This window comes from Ursus maritimus, unplaced genomic scaffold (genome assembly GCF_017311325.1).
Source record: "Ursus maritimus isolate PB19 unplaced genomic scaffold, ASM1731132v1 scaffold_10, whole genome shotgun sequence".
Lineage (NCBI taxonomy): Eukaryota > Metazoa > Chordata > Mammalia > Carnivora > Ursidae > Ursus > Ursus maritimus.
Window position 1 is genome coordinate 70992336 of NW_024423344.1, and position 13277 is coordinate 71005612.

The window sequence follows — 13277 nt, forward strand, 5'->3', positions numbered from 1 at the left end:
TCTGATAGAAGGCACGACACTCTGGGTAAGAGACCAAGGACTTTATTACTCCCCACAGAGACCAAGCATTTTATTACTCCCCACTTCATGCTCATGTCAGCTATCTGCGCCCCCGCTTCCCCACCCGAGCACCATGGGGCAACACATGGTCCTGGATGCTGCGTATGTACCGGGTTTGCTTCAAGCTAAGGGCACCTGACCTTAGGAAACCTCTTTTACAATAAATGGCATGCCAGAAAACCTGCCCAACTTTTGCCCAGGAGGGAGACACTATTTTTGTTATACTGCACAACAAACATTTCTTCCCTTTGCTCTAGAAGGAGACATTATTTCTATTTTTCAAGGCTGTTCACTGTACAAACATCTTTGAAAAGAGAGAAAAGGTTGTCAGTGCCTCTGTGCAGAAGATGTGCAGAAATGAGACTCATGCAGACCCAGCACTAAAATCTATACCACCACTTATATGCTGTTCCTTGAATTACTGTAACCACTTGTACATTCTGTGATTCTAGTGCTTCTTGAACTGCTCTACACGTTACTTTTCTGAAGGGGCTGTGTCTTTACTTCTGTATTTACCACATCCAGCTGGGTGTCAGGTACAGAGTAGGCATTTGGCAAAGCTTTTGATATACAGGCTGGTGTCCTTTAAATATTATCTGAATAGGTCTCCAAGTTTATTGCCCCAGCTATCCTAGGAGAAGAGACAGAACTCTTGGAATAAGCAGGATTCACTAAAAGTGTCAAATGGCTTTAGTCACTCAGGGGGAAGTTGTCCTTTAGTATATGAGCACTAGTACTGCAGCAGCTCTGGTGGTGGTAGTAGGACTTAGCCATCAGTGGCTATTAAGACAGAGTGGGACCATAGCAACTGGAGTGCTGGCAGTTAAACAAGAAGCATGTCAGGACAGTGGTGGCAATCAGCCACAGTGCCAGGGACAGAGCCTCAGTACCAACAGCAGATATGCAAAACTTCAGGCCATGCAACACCTGCATAAAATCTCAAAAGATGTTTTGGAGTTTTCTGGATACAAAGATGGGAAGGGGAATTGCATGTGGGAAAGAGTAGAGATAGAAACATTGTATGCTGGGGAAACCCCAAGAATTAATTTTTTATAAATATATATATCATACAACATATATATATATACACACACACACATATACACACACATACATGTATGTATGTGTGTATATATATATAAATATATATAAGCACAATATATATTTATATAAAACGTATGTGTATGTTTATATATATATATAAACAGTTCGGAATAATTCAACAGGAGACTAGCCAGAACTGAAGTAGTGTAGGGCACCTGACAGTGCTTCTGAAGGGAGAAAGTATAGTTTTCAGTTCATGACTATTTGCTATGAGCCCAAAGAGAGATGAATGAAACTGAAAATAAGTGTGTTTAGAAACTGTCAAAGCAATTTGAGGGAGCATTTATGCCTATTAATCTAATAAATAGATCTAATAATAGAAATCTTGGGCTTGTACTTTGTTTTTTACATGAAAATTTTCCAATAATTAATTTTTATTGTGTTTTACAAGGACATGTTCTGTTATTGATCTTTGGTTGGGAAATATACTAATTCTTAGTCCCAAATAGTTTGGGAAGACAGCTGTAGATGAGGCTTTCAGTAGGGAGAAGTTATCTGGACCTTTTCCCCTTGCACTGGTTTCTCTGGTGGTGGGGTAGGGGAGGATGGATTCGAGGAGACCATGCTAGGGGCTGGGTTTCAGTTAGATGCTGATGGTGCCTGTGCCCCAGGGGATGGTAAGAGCCTGGACCAAGGGAGTGGCAAGCAGAGATGGTGAGAAAAGGATTGGCCCAAGGGGGCAGTAGGAATGCTTAACCCTTATTAAAGTCCTTGGCAGGCACCAGGCACAGACTAAGTGCTTTCTGTAGGTTTTCTCGTTTAATCCTCCAACACCTCCCAAGGCACACTGTGGTCGTCACTCCCATTTTACAGATGAGGAAACGAAGAGAAATTAAGGACCTTGTGTATGGCCACACGGTTAGTAAGTGCTGGCGATGAAACTTGAATCCACGTAGTCCAGTTAACTTGAGCCCTGTGTTATACCACCAGGCTAAAGCTTTGAGGTGAATCATCTGAGTGAAGCGGCTGGGCACACTGAGGAGGAGAGCTCAGGAATATGGTCTGACTCACCCGGCTGTGGGAGCTGACAAGCCCAACACAGGGGATGGAGGAAGATTTTCAGCTCTGACAAAAGGCCAGAAAGGTGAGGTGTTCATCCATAGTGTGCTGAATAAGATTGCAGAATTGGAATGAACTCAATCTGATTATCAAAAACCTTTTAAAAATTAAAAAAGTTATAGAGGACTGTGATATAAGCCCTTTGCTTTAGGTGGGCAGGCTGTGGGTAAAAGAAAAGGAAAATTTGAAAATGATCACAATGTTTCCACTTGCCAGGACCACTGTCAAGAAAGAAATTGTAAGAGGGGAGTAGGTTTTGCCTAGGGAAGGGATAGAGAGCATGAAAAAATTATTGAATGCCTACTGTGTGTGAAGGGTCAACAGTACATTATCTTGTTTAATCTCCATAAAAATCCTACGAAATATTTATTCTTATTTTTGTTGCAAACAGGAGGAAATCATCCTTGCTGTCTTGTTCTTCTTGGAGCCCTGAGCAGCCATAGGAACAGGCCCAGCCCAGCTGGCTAGATCCTGACCAACAGGTGTCTGCTTGCCCTTGTGGTCTCTGCTGGTACCCACTAACTCCACGAAGCAGGAGCACCTATCTGGAGGACTGGAAGCTGACTGCAAACATGTAAGTCCAGCCCCGTCTCCCTGACGAATCCCAGCTGACCCCATCTGAAATTTCTGAACCACAGAATACTGACCAAAGTAGATGGTGGTTTTGAGCCACAATGTTTGGGGGTGGTTTGTCATGCACCAACAGGTCACTAATGCAGAAGTCATCTCGTAAATGGGGTAAGGGAAGACTGTGCAGACCTCAGAGTGAATGAAATCACCAAAGGAGAGAATTATTAAGATTCAAGTGATTTATTTTATTAAGTTTCTTTCAAAGACTTTTTATTTACTTGAGAAGAACCCCAAACTCCCAGAAAAGTTGCAAGAACAGTACAAAGAACCTTTTCCTCTTTTTTTTTTCTTTTAAACCATCAAATCTTTAGACTCTATTCAAGTTTTCCAGTTTTCCCCATAATGCCTGTTAGAGAAAAGTTGTCCAGTACAGAATCACATGTTGCCTTTCGTTGTCTTGGGCTTGTCCCATACTTTCTTATCCTTAGATTCAGGTTACACAGTGCAGGGAAGTGGTGCTGTCTTCTCATTGCAACTTACAAGACTGTGAATAATTCGTATTTGTTCCATTACTGATAATATTCACAGTGATCAGTTGATTAATGTTGTGTCTGCCAACCTTCCACACTGTGAAGTTATTATTTTGCCTTTTGTAAACAATAAGTACTTTGGGCAGGTACTTTGAAATCATGGAAATAACCCATTCCTTACCAAACTTTTTCTCATTTTTTTACTTTATATCAGTATAAACTCATGGGTTTCCTCTTTTATTCAGAGAGTTATAATCTGTTATTATCATTACTTATTTTGATGCTCAAATTGTCTCTGATTTGGCTGGTAATAGCCCAGGCAAGCTTCCTTGTATTCTTTTGATCTGGCCCCAGCATTCTTTGAGCGCTCCGTTGCTCACTAGTCTAATGAGATATCACAGGCTCACCTTGTAATTTCCTGGGCTCTGCCCTAGAATTAGTCATTTCTTCAAGGAGTCCTATTTTTTTTAATGGAGAATGGTATTTATTTTATTTAAAGATTCATTTATTTTTATAAATATATATATATAAAATATATATAAATAAATATATATATATAAATATAGAGAGAGAGGACATGAGTGGGGGAAGGGACAGAGGAACAGGGAGAGAGAGAATCTCAAGCAGACTCCCTCCTGAGCATGGAGACTGACTCAGGGCCTGATCTCACGACCCTGAGTTCATGACCTGAGCTGAAATCAAGAGTCAGAACCTTAACTGACTGAGCCACCCAAGTGCCCCTGGAGAATAGTATTTAGGAGTTAGGATCTGGGTGCTGAGTGGGCTCGTTGCTGCTGGAATCTTACTCCTTGTGAGTGTTCTCAATGGTTAGAACTAGGGAATGTATATGTACACACACACACACACATGCACACACACACATACGTACACACACACATATACACACATGCACACACACACATGCACACACATACACACACATCCCTATGCATTTTCATCTGTATTGTAAAATCCATCTTTATATATGGAAAGCATGAGTTAACACGAATATTTCTGCTTCCAATCCCACACTTAGTGTTCATTTTAGTTTTCTCCTTTTGTGTGTTTGTAATCCCCTTCTCAAACAGAGAGAAACCTGGCTCCCTTTACCCTTAATACATCAACGTGTTGCTTGATCCCTTAGTACGTAATGATCTCTATCACCACTGCAGTTTCCTTTCCCATGCCCCACTCCCACATCTGTGCTGACTAACCCCTCCTTGGTAAGCACTCTCCTAACCCTGCTGGGGCTCTGGCAGCTCACTTCAGGCTACTGAGGTCCTGTCTTATCCCCATCTTTGTAGTTTCTCACCTTGCTCTGCCCCAGCTAATGACTTCGGGAATGAACTGCTTGGGAAGTGAAGGGGAAGAGAAAGAACAATTAGGCTGATGAAAAGCTAGCAGGAATGGAGGAGTGGTCATGATAGGAATTGGAAAATCCTTTCTGTGATGGTGCTTACATGAAAGAGTGCAGTGCTGGCCTCCACTGCAGAGAAGCCCACAGAAAGATCCAGAACAGACTTGCTAATAGCAGCAGCATTTTGAACAGCAATGTCCAAAACAAATGCAAATATTATGTCCTAGTCTTTAAGAAGAGATCCATTAGACTAACCATTTATCAAACAGAATTAGAATATTGCCCAAACTCAAATACAGGGCAAAAATCATGAGGTTTGTTGGCTGTATTCCAACCCCTGATGACTGCCTGTTGGGTCAGAAATCCAGTGTAGGGTCATCTTGTGTTCCCCCAGTGACCCCAGAGAGATCCCACCTTTGATCTGGACTCTCTCCTATTTCTTCTCCCACCCCTGTTAAACACAGATCAAAAAGAACACTAGCACATCGTTGAAGGGTTGAAAGCCAAGCTATTTTGCCAGGTGGTTTTCAAAGGTAAACACTGTTCAGATTTCAGGAAACTGATTTTTTTTTTTTCCTGTAAATGCTTCTTGAGGTAAATAGTTTCCAGAAATGGAGGTGGGGAAATGGCATTGATCAGGGAGGTGGGAATTGTTTTTCCCTTCAAGGTTTCTGGGGTGGTTATCATCTCCTTGGCTTTTGTCCCATATCTTGCCTGAATGGCCTGTTGCCTTATCGACTCTTGGCTGGTATAATTTGCATACATTTTCAGGTACCTCATTAAGCATTTCTGGGCTGCTGACATCCTTTGTCGATACATGACACTTTTATTATTGAGTACCCACAGAGAATTTAGTGATGTTTTAGAGGATTGGTTTAGTGTTGGAAATGCTGCCACAGTCTCCTTATCTGATCAAAGAGGAGTGTGTGCAAGGATAGAGAGTGCGCTGGGAATGAGAGATGATTTACTTGTTTCTTTATGCCCATTCTGGAATAAAGGGCCAATTTAAGCAGACAATATAGGTCTTTATTACCTGGAGCTTGGCATACTAAAAAAGAAACAGCATTGTGTGTTTGTGTGTGTGTGTGTGTGTGTGTGTGAGGGGGGGGGGGGAGGGAGGGAGGGGGGAAAGAGAGATTGTCAGTCTGTGGTATACCAATGGAGTTAACTTCAGAGCACTTCACCGTGCTCATATATTCTTATTTTCACTCCCAAACATCTGTCCATTTTTGTTTTGTTCTCTTTATCTCACCTTAAATTAAGAAAAAGCAGGAGGATTTGAGATAATTAATTTTTGGTTAATGTCTACATCTTGAAACATATTCCACTATTCTCTGGCTGTCTAATGATTAGATTTCAGTAATTACAGTCAGGCATTTTGAGCCGCAGATAGAAGTTAGCTTAGTGTTTGGTCCCAGGCTGTCTGCATCACTTCGCGTCTTCTTCGATATATTCTAACTGCAGTCACTTTCCTCTAATGGTAACTCACAGAAAACCAATAATATCCTCAATAAAAGGGTTAATGATATTTCTTTCTCCTCTGGGGCCCTGAGATTTTGCTGAATCTTTTTCCAAGACTGAGGAAATCCTATTAATGGTAAAGTAAAAGTAGAGTATGCTGCGCCTATCGGTGCTCACCTTGTCTCTGGTCATGGGTGATGGCTTGTACTGTATTCCCTCCTGGACCCCATCTGATTGCCATTGGAAATCTATTCCCATCAAACCCTGGATATGAGCAAAGGACAGACGTCCCTGTCAAGGCTGCCCAATGAAGAATCGAATCCAACCTGCAATTTTTCCAGGCTGCCAAACATTTCTGAGGTTCATTTCACAGACTGATATTTTTTTCCTCTGTTGAATTAAAATTGGGAGTCGGGGCAGGCAAATTAAAGCCACTCAGAGAAAGTGCAGGATTTCGCTACAAGTATAACTTCATAGGTAAGATACCTCACTCCATTCCTGCCCAGAAAAAATAAACGGCAATAACTGGACAAGGGAGGAGTTATATCTTTCCAAAATGTTTTGGAAATAAATAAAACATATACTTTACTCCCATTTTTGCCCTGTTTTTCAGTGCCCTCCAACAGTGCTTCTCAAACTTTCATGTGCACATAAATTACCTGGGGATCTTATTAAACGGCAACTTCTTATCCGTGAAGTCTGGGATGAGACCCAGGATTCTGCATTTCTAACAAGATCCTAGATAATGCTGATATTATGGCCCACACTTGGAGTAGAAGAAGCTAGGGCCGGGGTTCTCAAAGCATGGTCTTGGACCAGCAGCATCAGTATCAGCTAGAAATGTATTAGAAATGGAAATTCTGGGACTCTAGCCCAGACCGACTACACTAGGTGTAAGGGACCACCAAACACGTCCACCCTCTAATCTGTGGATCCTGTGACTGTATCACATACAAGAGGAACTTTGCAGGTGTAGTTGAGGTTTATGAACTTTTAAGATAGGGAGATTATTCTGGATTATCCAGTGGGCCCAGTCTAATCACAATGAGTCCTTAAAAGTAGAGAGCTTTCTCTTTCTGGAGTCAGAGAGATTCAGTAGAAGGGAAGGTCAGAGAGGTTCAGAGTGTGAGAGGGACTGGCTTTGCTAGAGGGGGCTACAAGGAAAGCATGGGAAGGAATGCAGGCACCATTTAGAGGCAAGCTTTGTCCTTGACTGACAGTCAGCAATGACATGCAGATCTCAGTCCTATAACCACAAGGAACTGAATTTGGCCTATAACCCGAATGACCTATGAAGCAGATTCTTAACCAAGGCTCCAAGAAAGAATGCAGTCCTGCCAGCACCTCGATTTCAGCCCCCTGAGACCCTAAGCAGGGGACCCACTTGAACTGTGCTGACTCACAGATCTTTGACTAACAAACTTGTGTTTTAAAGTCACTAGGTTTATGGTAATTTGTTACAGCAGCAAAAGGAAACAAATGCATTGACCAAATCAGGAATTCTGAGCATAGGGCCCAACAATCTGCTTTAACAAGCTCTGCAGGTCATTCTGATGCATGCTCTAGAAAGAGCATGCTTTAGAGCATGTAGGGAACCCAACCTAAATGGTTGCACCATTGGCCAATCTTCCTAACATCCCTGATCTTGTTTCCTCATTTGTAAAATGGGGTTAACAAAACAAAATGTTGATGTGAGAACTTTGATCAGAATCTCTGGTAGAATACTTAACAGTTCTTATTATAGTAGGTCCTCAAATGTTACCTTCTTTCCTTCCTTCCATTTTCTTCTATGGACACACTAAACTCAAACAGTATTGATGATTCTGATGTCAGCTTTCTGAGGCTTAGGGCTTGGAACTTGACCTTGATTGTCATTGTGTAAATAGGAGCTGGAAAGGAAAACCAGAATCACAGGAAGGAGATGCAGGTCTAATTTATAAGCAATTGCCTTGCTCAGCTTAATTGCTACTCTTCAAAAAGAGAACAATGAACATGCTTCCCTTGTTTTTAGAAAAAATTCAGCACTATTCAAATCTCGATATAGAACATTTGGTTCTAAATGTGACCTTTTGATCATAGCAAGAGTGTAAGTCGGTTCTTTACATCATGCAGTCTTTGCTGTGGGACCACAACAGACAAAACATGTTTACGTTTTGTACGTTCTTAAGAATGCGGTGTACTAATTCTAATTTGCTAGCCTACTGGAGTGCTCCAATGCTCATTAATTTTAAAAAATTTCAAGTGTATTTTATTTCATTTATGTCCACCTCTGAGCTGAAAATATTTGCTAATTCTTTGTCCTTTATCCAGTCTCTACGGTGAGCTGCTTCCTTGGACGATTACATATTCTTCTCCTCCATGATTGCTACAGCCTTTCCTTTCTGACCATCAATCACTGTGTGATGAAATTTGTTGATTGGGTTTATTTTGCAAATGATGCAGTTTGCAAAGTCCCAGGTTCATAGTCATTTTCCATTGCTGTCTAGACGAGACTAAAACTCTCAATCAATCAACACTTCTAGATTAATTTTTCCCTCTCTGTGAAATAAAAAAAAAGTGAATTAAGAGTTAAATTAGGCTTCCTGGCTTATGTATTTATTAATCAATCAGCCTTCCACATAATACTAAATTAATGTTTATGGTACAATATCTGCATACCGATTTCAGTGTCTGCCAGCTTGAAAATAGTGCTGTGCTGAAGCAAGATTCTATCTGCTGTGAACATTTTTGTAATGAGCTGCAGCCCTGGAAACATTGAAACCCATTTAAAAAGTGACCTGAATAATCTCTTAAAGAAAATTAAATGGGTGAAAGATCATGAATAAGAAGTAAATATATATTTAAATAGCATCAAGATGGCGTCTTTTCTTTACTCTGCATTTCTTGGTTTTACTAATATAAAACTGCAGCTGGGTAATTTGGGGAATAGTTGGAGGGATTCTATAACTTACAGATGCTCTTCCTTTAAATATACGGATAGCCTCAATCTCCATCCACATTTCTTATTATTACATGTATTAAATATTGTTAGTGCCCAGAGAATGATGTTAAATATCCTTTTATAGTTCACTTGTTGACTTTCTCTAACAATGCGGTATAGAGAGGAGGCTGATTACCTGAAGTGTGGTCCCCAGACGAGAAGTATTGACATCACCTGGGAACTTGTTAGCACTGCTGGGTCTCAGATTCCAGATCTTCTGAACCAGAATCTGCATTTTAACAAAACCCCTGGGCAATTTGCCTATACATCCAGTGTGAAAACTGCTGGAGTGAAAAATGGGAGAGGTGGGGCGTGGGCACTGGGAGGGCATGGAGGATAGGGGTGGTGAAAGACGATATTGGACAGAATGTGCTTCTCACCTGCTTGCCATCAAGTAGGGAGAGGTTTGTGAGGAATCTCTTGTGTTCTCTTGCCTTTTTATCTTGGCTTTCAGTAGAATGCATGTGTTCAATGATTGTGTTGATTTGATGGTGTAGTTTATGATTATGCACTCAAAGAACAAGTCTATATGGCTTGTGTTCTTTTCTCTAATACAGTGTCTTCCAGATTTCAGCATGACCTTGAATGAGAAGCAATGTGGCTGGTGGAAAACGCAAAGGTTTTGTGGCTACATAGAACCAGAGTTTAACTCTAACCCTGACAATGTTATTAATAGTGTTGATAGTCTCTTTATGTGCAAAATAGGCAAAATAGCCATGCCATCACAGATGGTTCACATGAGATGGTGCACTGGAAACTCCATGTTCAGTGACCAGAGCCAAGTAAGAGTCTAAAAACTGATTGTTCACTGATCCAGCCATCTATCCAGCCCATCCCCGTTATGTGTACATGTGTATAAATCTGTCTATATCCCCATCCATCCATCTGTCCATCTATCATCTTTTTTTTCTTTTTTTCTTCTGCATACCTCTTCTTTTTGTCTTCTATTAGTAATCATTTCCTGTCTTTCTATCAGGCAGGCCACCTCCACTATTTCTACTCTCTCTTACCTGGGAAAAGTGAAGACTTAGAGGCAAGTCAGGTTCTTGGGCAGAAATATTCCGAACAGCTGAGCTCACAAAGCATTGTGTGATGTTGTATTAATATTATATGAGCATTATGTCCAGCTTCATGGGCCTCTACCTTCTTCTCTCCTAGAAGATGATTGGCACTTCCCAGAGCTCATCTTATTCCTTCCAAGTGTTCTTAGGGATCTTTTGGCTGAATAAAATGGGCATCCATCTGGATTAGATGTTGGCAGGCATGTTTCCCTCCTAGCCTGCTCCCCATTCCCTAGGTACTTCTGTAATAGTGTTGGGTCCTCCCATAAGTAGCAGCAAGGAAGGTGAAGCTTTTGCTGGTGTTTAGGTTCTGAACACAACCCAGATAATATCAGACTTCCATTTCTCCCTTTACTACTCTGAGGGTGTGAGGAGGAATGAGGGGAATGCATACCTGTGTTTGTATCCTCACAGGGAAGGCTCTTGAGCCCCTGTGTCTTCAGGTAATCAGTATCAGGATCTTGACACTGAGAGAAAAAGATTTTGATACTGAAAGTGATCCTTCAGTATGAACTGGAATTATTCCCTGCTGAGCCAAACTGCTCATTTATCTTGTACGTGACAAAATCTGCTCCAGCATATGGTTTCACCTTTGATAGGAAAAAAAAAGTCATTTTAATTGCTAGTTAAGACTGCTGGGTTACTTTAATTTGCAGGCTCTTTATTAACTGTGATCTATTTCATTTAAACCAGCGATAAATGAGATTTGGTGATAGCCTCCCAATTATTAAATTTCACAGGCTCTGTTAGAAGACTTGGGGTCACCCTTTGAGACTCTGAGCCATTTCCATTTAAGATCTAAGCGTACTTGAACTGTAGGCAGAGCCCTGATACATAGTAGGTTCTTGAACACTGGAAAAGGAAGATGTGTGTATGCTTGTCTCCCATTTCCTTTAAGACTCTTGTTCCCATAGGTTGTAGGTAAGGCATCATTTCTTATCATTAAATCTCTCAAATCGACACGTATGTGGCAGCAATTGCTTAAAATATCTGCTTCAGGTATTGAAAACTGTACATTTGCTTATAGTGAGTTAATCCAGCCAGTTTCCTTCCTTTGGTTTTACTTAGATGAAGGCAAGCAGGAGCAGTAGCTACTTCAAATAGTATGCCAATTGTGAGAGGGAGCCTGAGTGACAGCTTTTAGCCTGTGGGATGGAAGTTCTATTAAACTATCTTAGAAAAGATACAGCGTATTTTGATGAAAAGAATGTAATACTAGAATCCTTGAGACCTGCAATCTTGCCCCAATTCTACTGTTCACTGAAATTGTGACCTTGAGCAAGTCACTTCTGTCTCTAGATCTCAGTTACTTCACTTGCCGAATGTGAAGCTGGAGATGAAAATCTTGTTCAGGTTCTAAGCTCTGTCACTGCTATTCATATCCCGCTCAGGTATCAGAACCTGGATTCTCATTTGGTTTTATTTCTAACTTGTTTAACTCAGGCCAGGTGGTCTAGGTCTTCATTTCTCTGCATGTCACTCTGGTTCTGGGAGGGACATCCTGGATTTTAGCCTGCAAGTAGTTGTTGAACATTTTTAGAGAAATGATGAGAATCTTAAAGGTGGTGTATCTATATGTCACCCAGGTCACCAAAAGAGACAGAAGGCATCCCATCTCCTTGGGATAACTTGGAGATGTTAGCCGAACATGGGACATTGTGCTGACATGTTTTGACATGTATGTGCCCTTGGGGTCCTGGAGGTACCTCAGCATATCACCTCAAACAAGGACATGGGACTGTCATAGTGCTTAGTTTCTCAGCCTGGTCCCCCCTTGCTGTCAGTTGTCACTTCTTATGCTGTTGGTTACCAGGAGAAAGCAGATAGTTAAACCTGAAATCAATGACCCTAAATTTGTACATCACACTAAGCCTGCAATTCTCCTTTGAGGGTGACTTCATTTCTTGAGAGTAAAGTGCATGGACTTATTGACAACAATCTCCTTTGTAACTGACTTATTTGGTTGATAGAAGTGACTTGAAGGTCTAGAGTTGCCAGACGTCAAAGTAGAAGTTCGGGAGGTGGGGTTCTTATATATGACTGCATGCAAATATACGATCAGTAATATATCATGTTCAGTATCGAAAAGTACCATATTTAAAAAATCTTTAAAATTCTATAGAGCACTTAGCACAGTGTCCTCATATGCAGTGGACAGCTAATAAATTTTGTGAAAATGCAATCTGCATTTGATCGTGTGGATTATAGATCCCAACTCACATATATCTGATGGTCATTTAAGTTTCTAAGGTATTACGTAGGGAAATATATATGTCCTGAGACTCTTCCAGCCTCCCTGTGTTGTGTGTACAAATGGGAGCACTTTAATGTGAACATGGACCCAAATTTCACTTGTCCCAAGATACTCACACAGGACTTTGAATACTTCAGAAATTCCCCAGATGTGCTTATAAGTGTGTCTATTGCTGCCAGATGCTAACACAACCCCTCCACTTTAACAAGGCAGCCTTTGGGCTTTGCTATATTTGCAGATCAGAGTCCAGTGATGATGGGAGCTACATTGCATTTTATTGTGAAGTAGGGAATGACAGCTGTCCTCTAGCTTCTCTCTCCCCCACTTTTATCATCATCATCATCATCATCATCATCATCATCATTATTATCATCATCATCATTTCTGGGAGCAGGAAGAGAGGTACTTTCCTAAACAGTGTGGTTTTAGTGAAACAGCTTTTTTCCATTCCCTTCCTTCCCCCCAACAGTGCCTTCTTTCTGCAGGCCTCAGTCCAACTGAGAACACTCTGATGCTGAGGCTTTCCTTCAGGTCATGCTCATTCTGCCTGCCTCCTCTTCTCTTTGGTGAGGTCTCTAAGAGGCAGAACCTTAGTGGCTCTTCCAAAGAAGCTCATGATAGGCTTACCATAGCAGTTCACTGAACATGCCCAGACACATGTGTCTATTCCCTTAGGTTCCTGCTGGGACCCAAAATATATGGAGTATCAAGCAAGCTGGATATTATACCCTTCACGCAAGAGCCATCTAGTAGGTGACCTAACCACGATATGAGTAGGCTTTGTTGATGCAGGCTTTGAAGGACAGTTTGTGTAGTATGTAAACCTTTATTTAACCTTTGC

The 13277-nt window shown here is 41.2% G+C and overlaps 1 long non-coding RNA gene across 2 annotated transcripts in view; it reads left to right on the forward strand.

Annotated features, from left to right (window-relative positions):
* Positions 1-2116: 2116 nt before the first annotated feature.
* Positions 2117-13277, forward strand: part of LOC121101269 — a 116308-nt gene continuing 105147 nt past the window's right edge. For both annotated transcript variants that reach the window (XR_005833240.1, XR_005833242.1), the window contains exons 1-2: positions 2117-2248; positions 2615-2797. This is a non-coding gene — a long non-coding RNA (uncharacterized LOC121101269). The remainder of the gene's footprint in view (positions 2249-2614; positions 2798-13277) is intronic.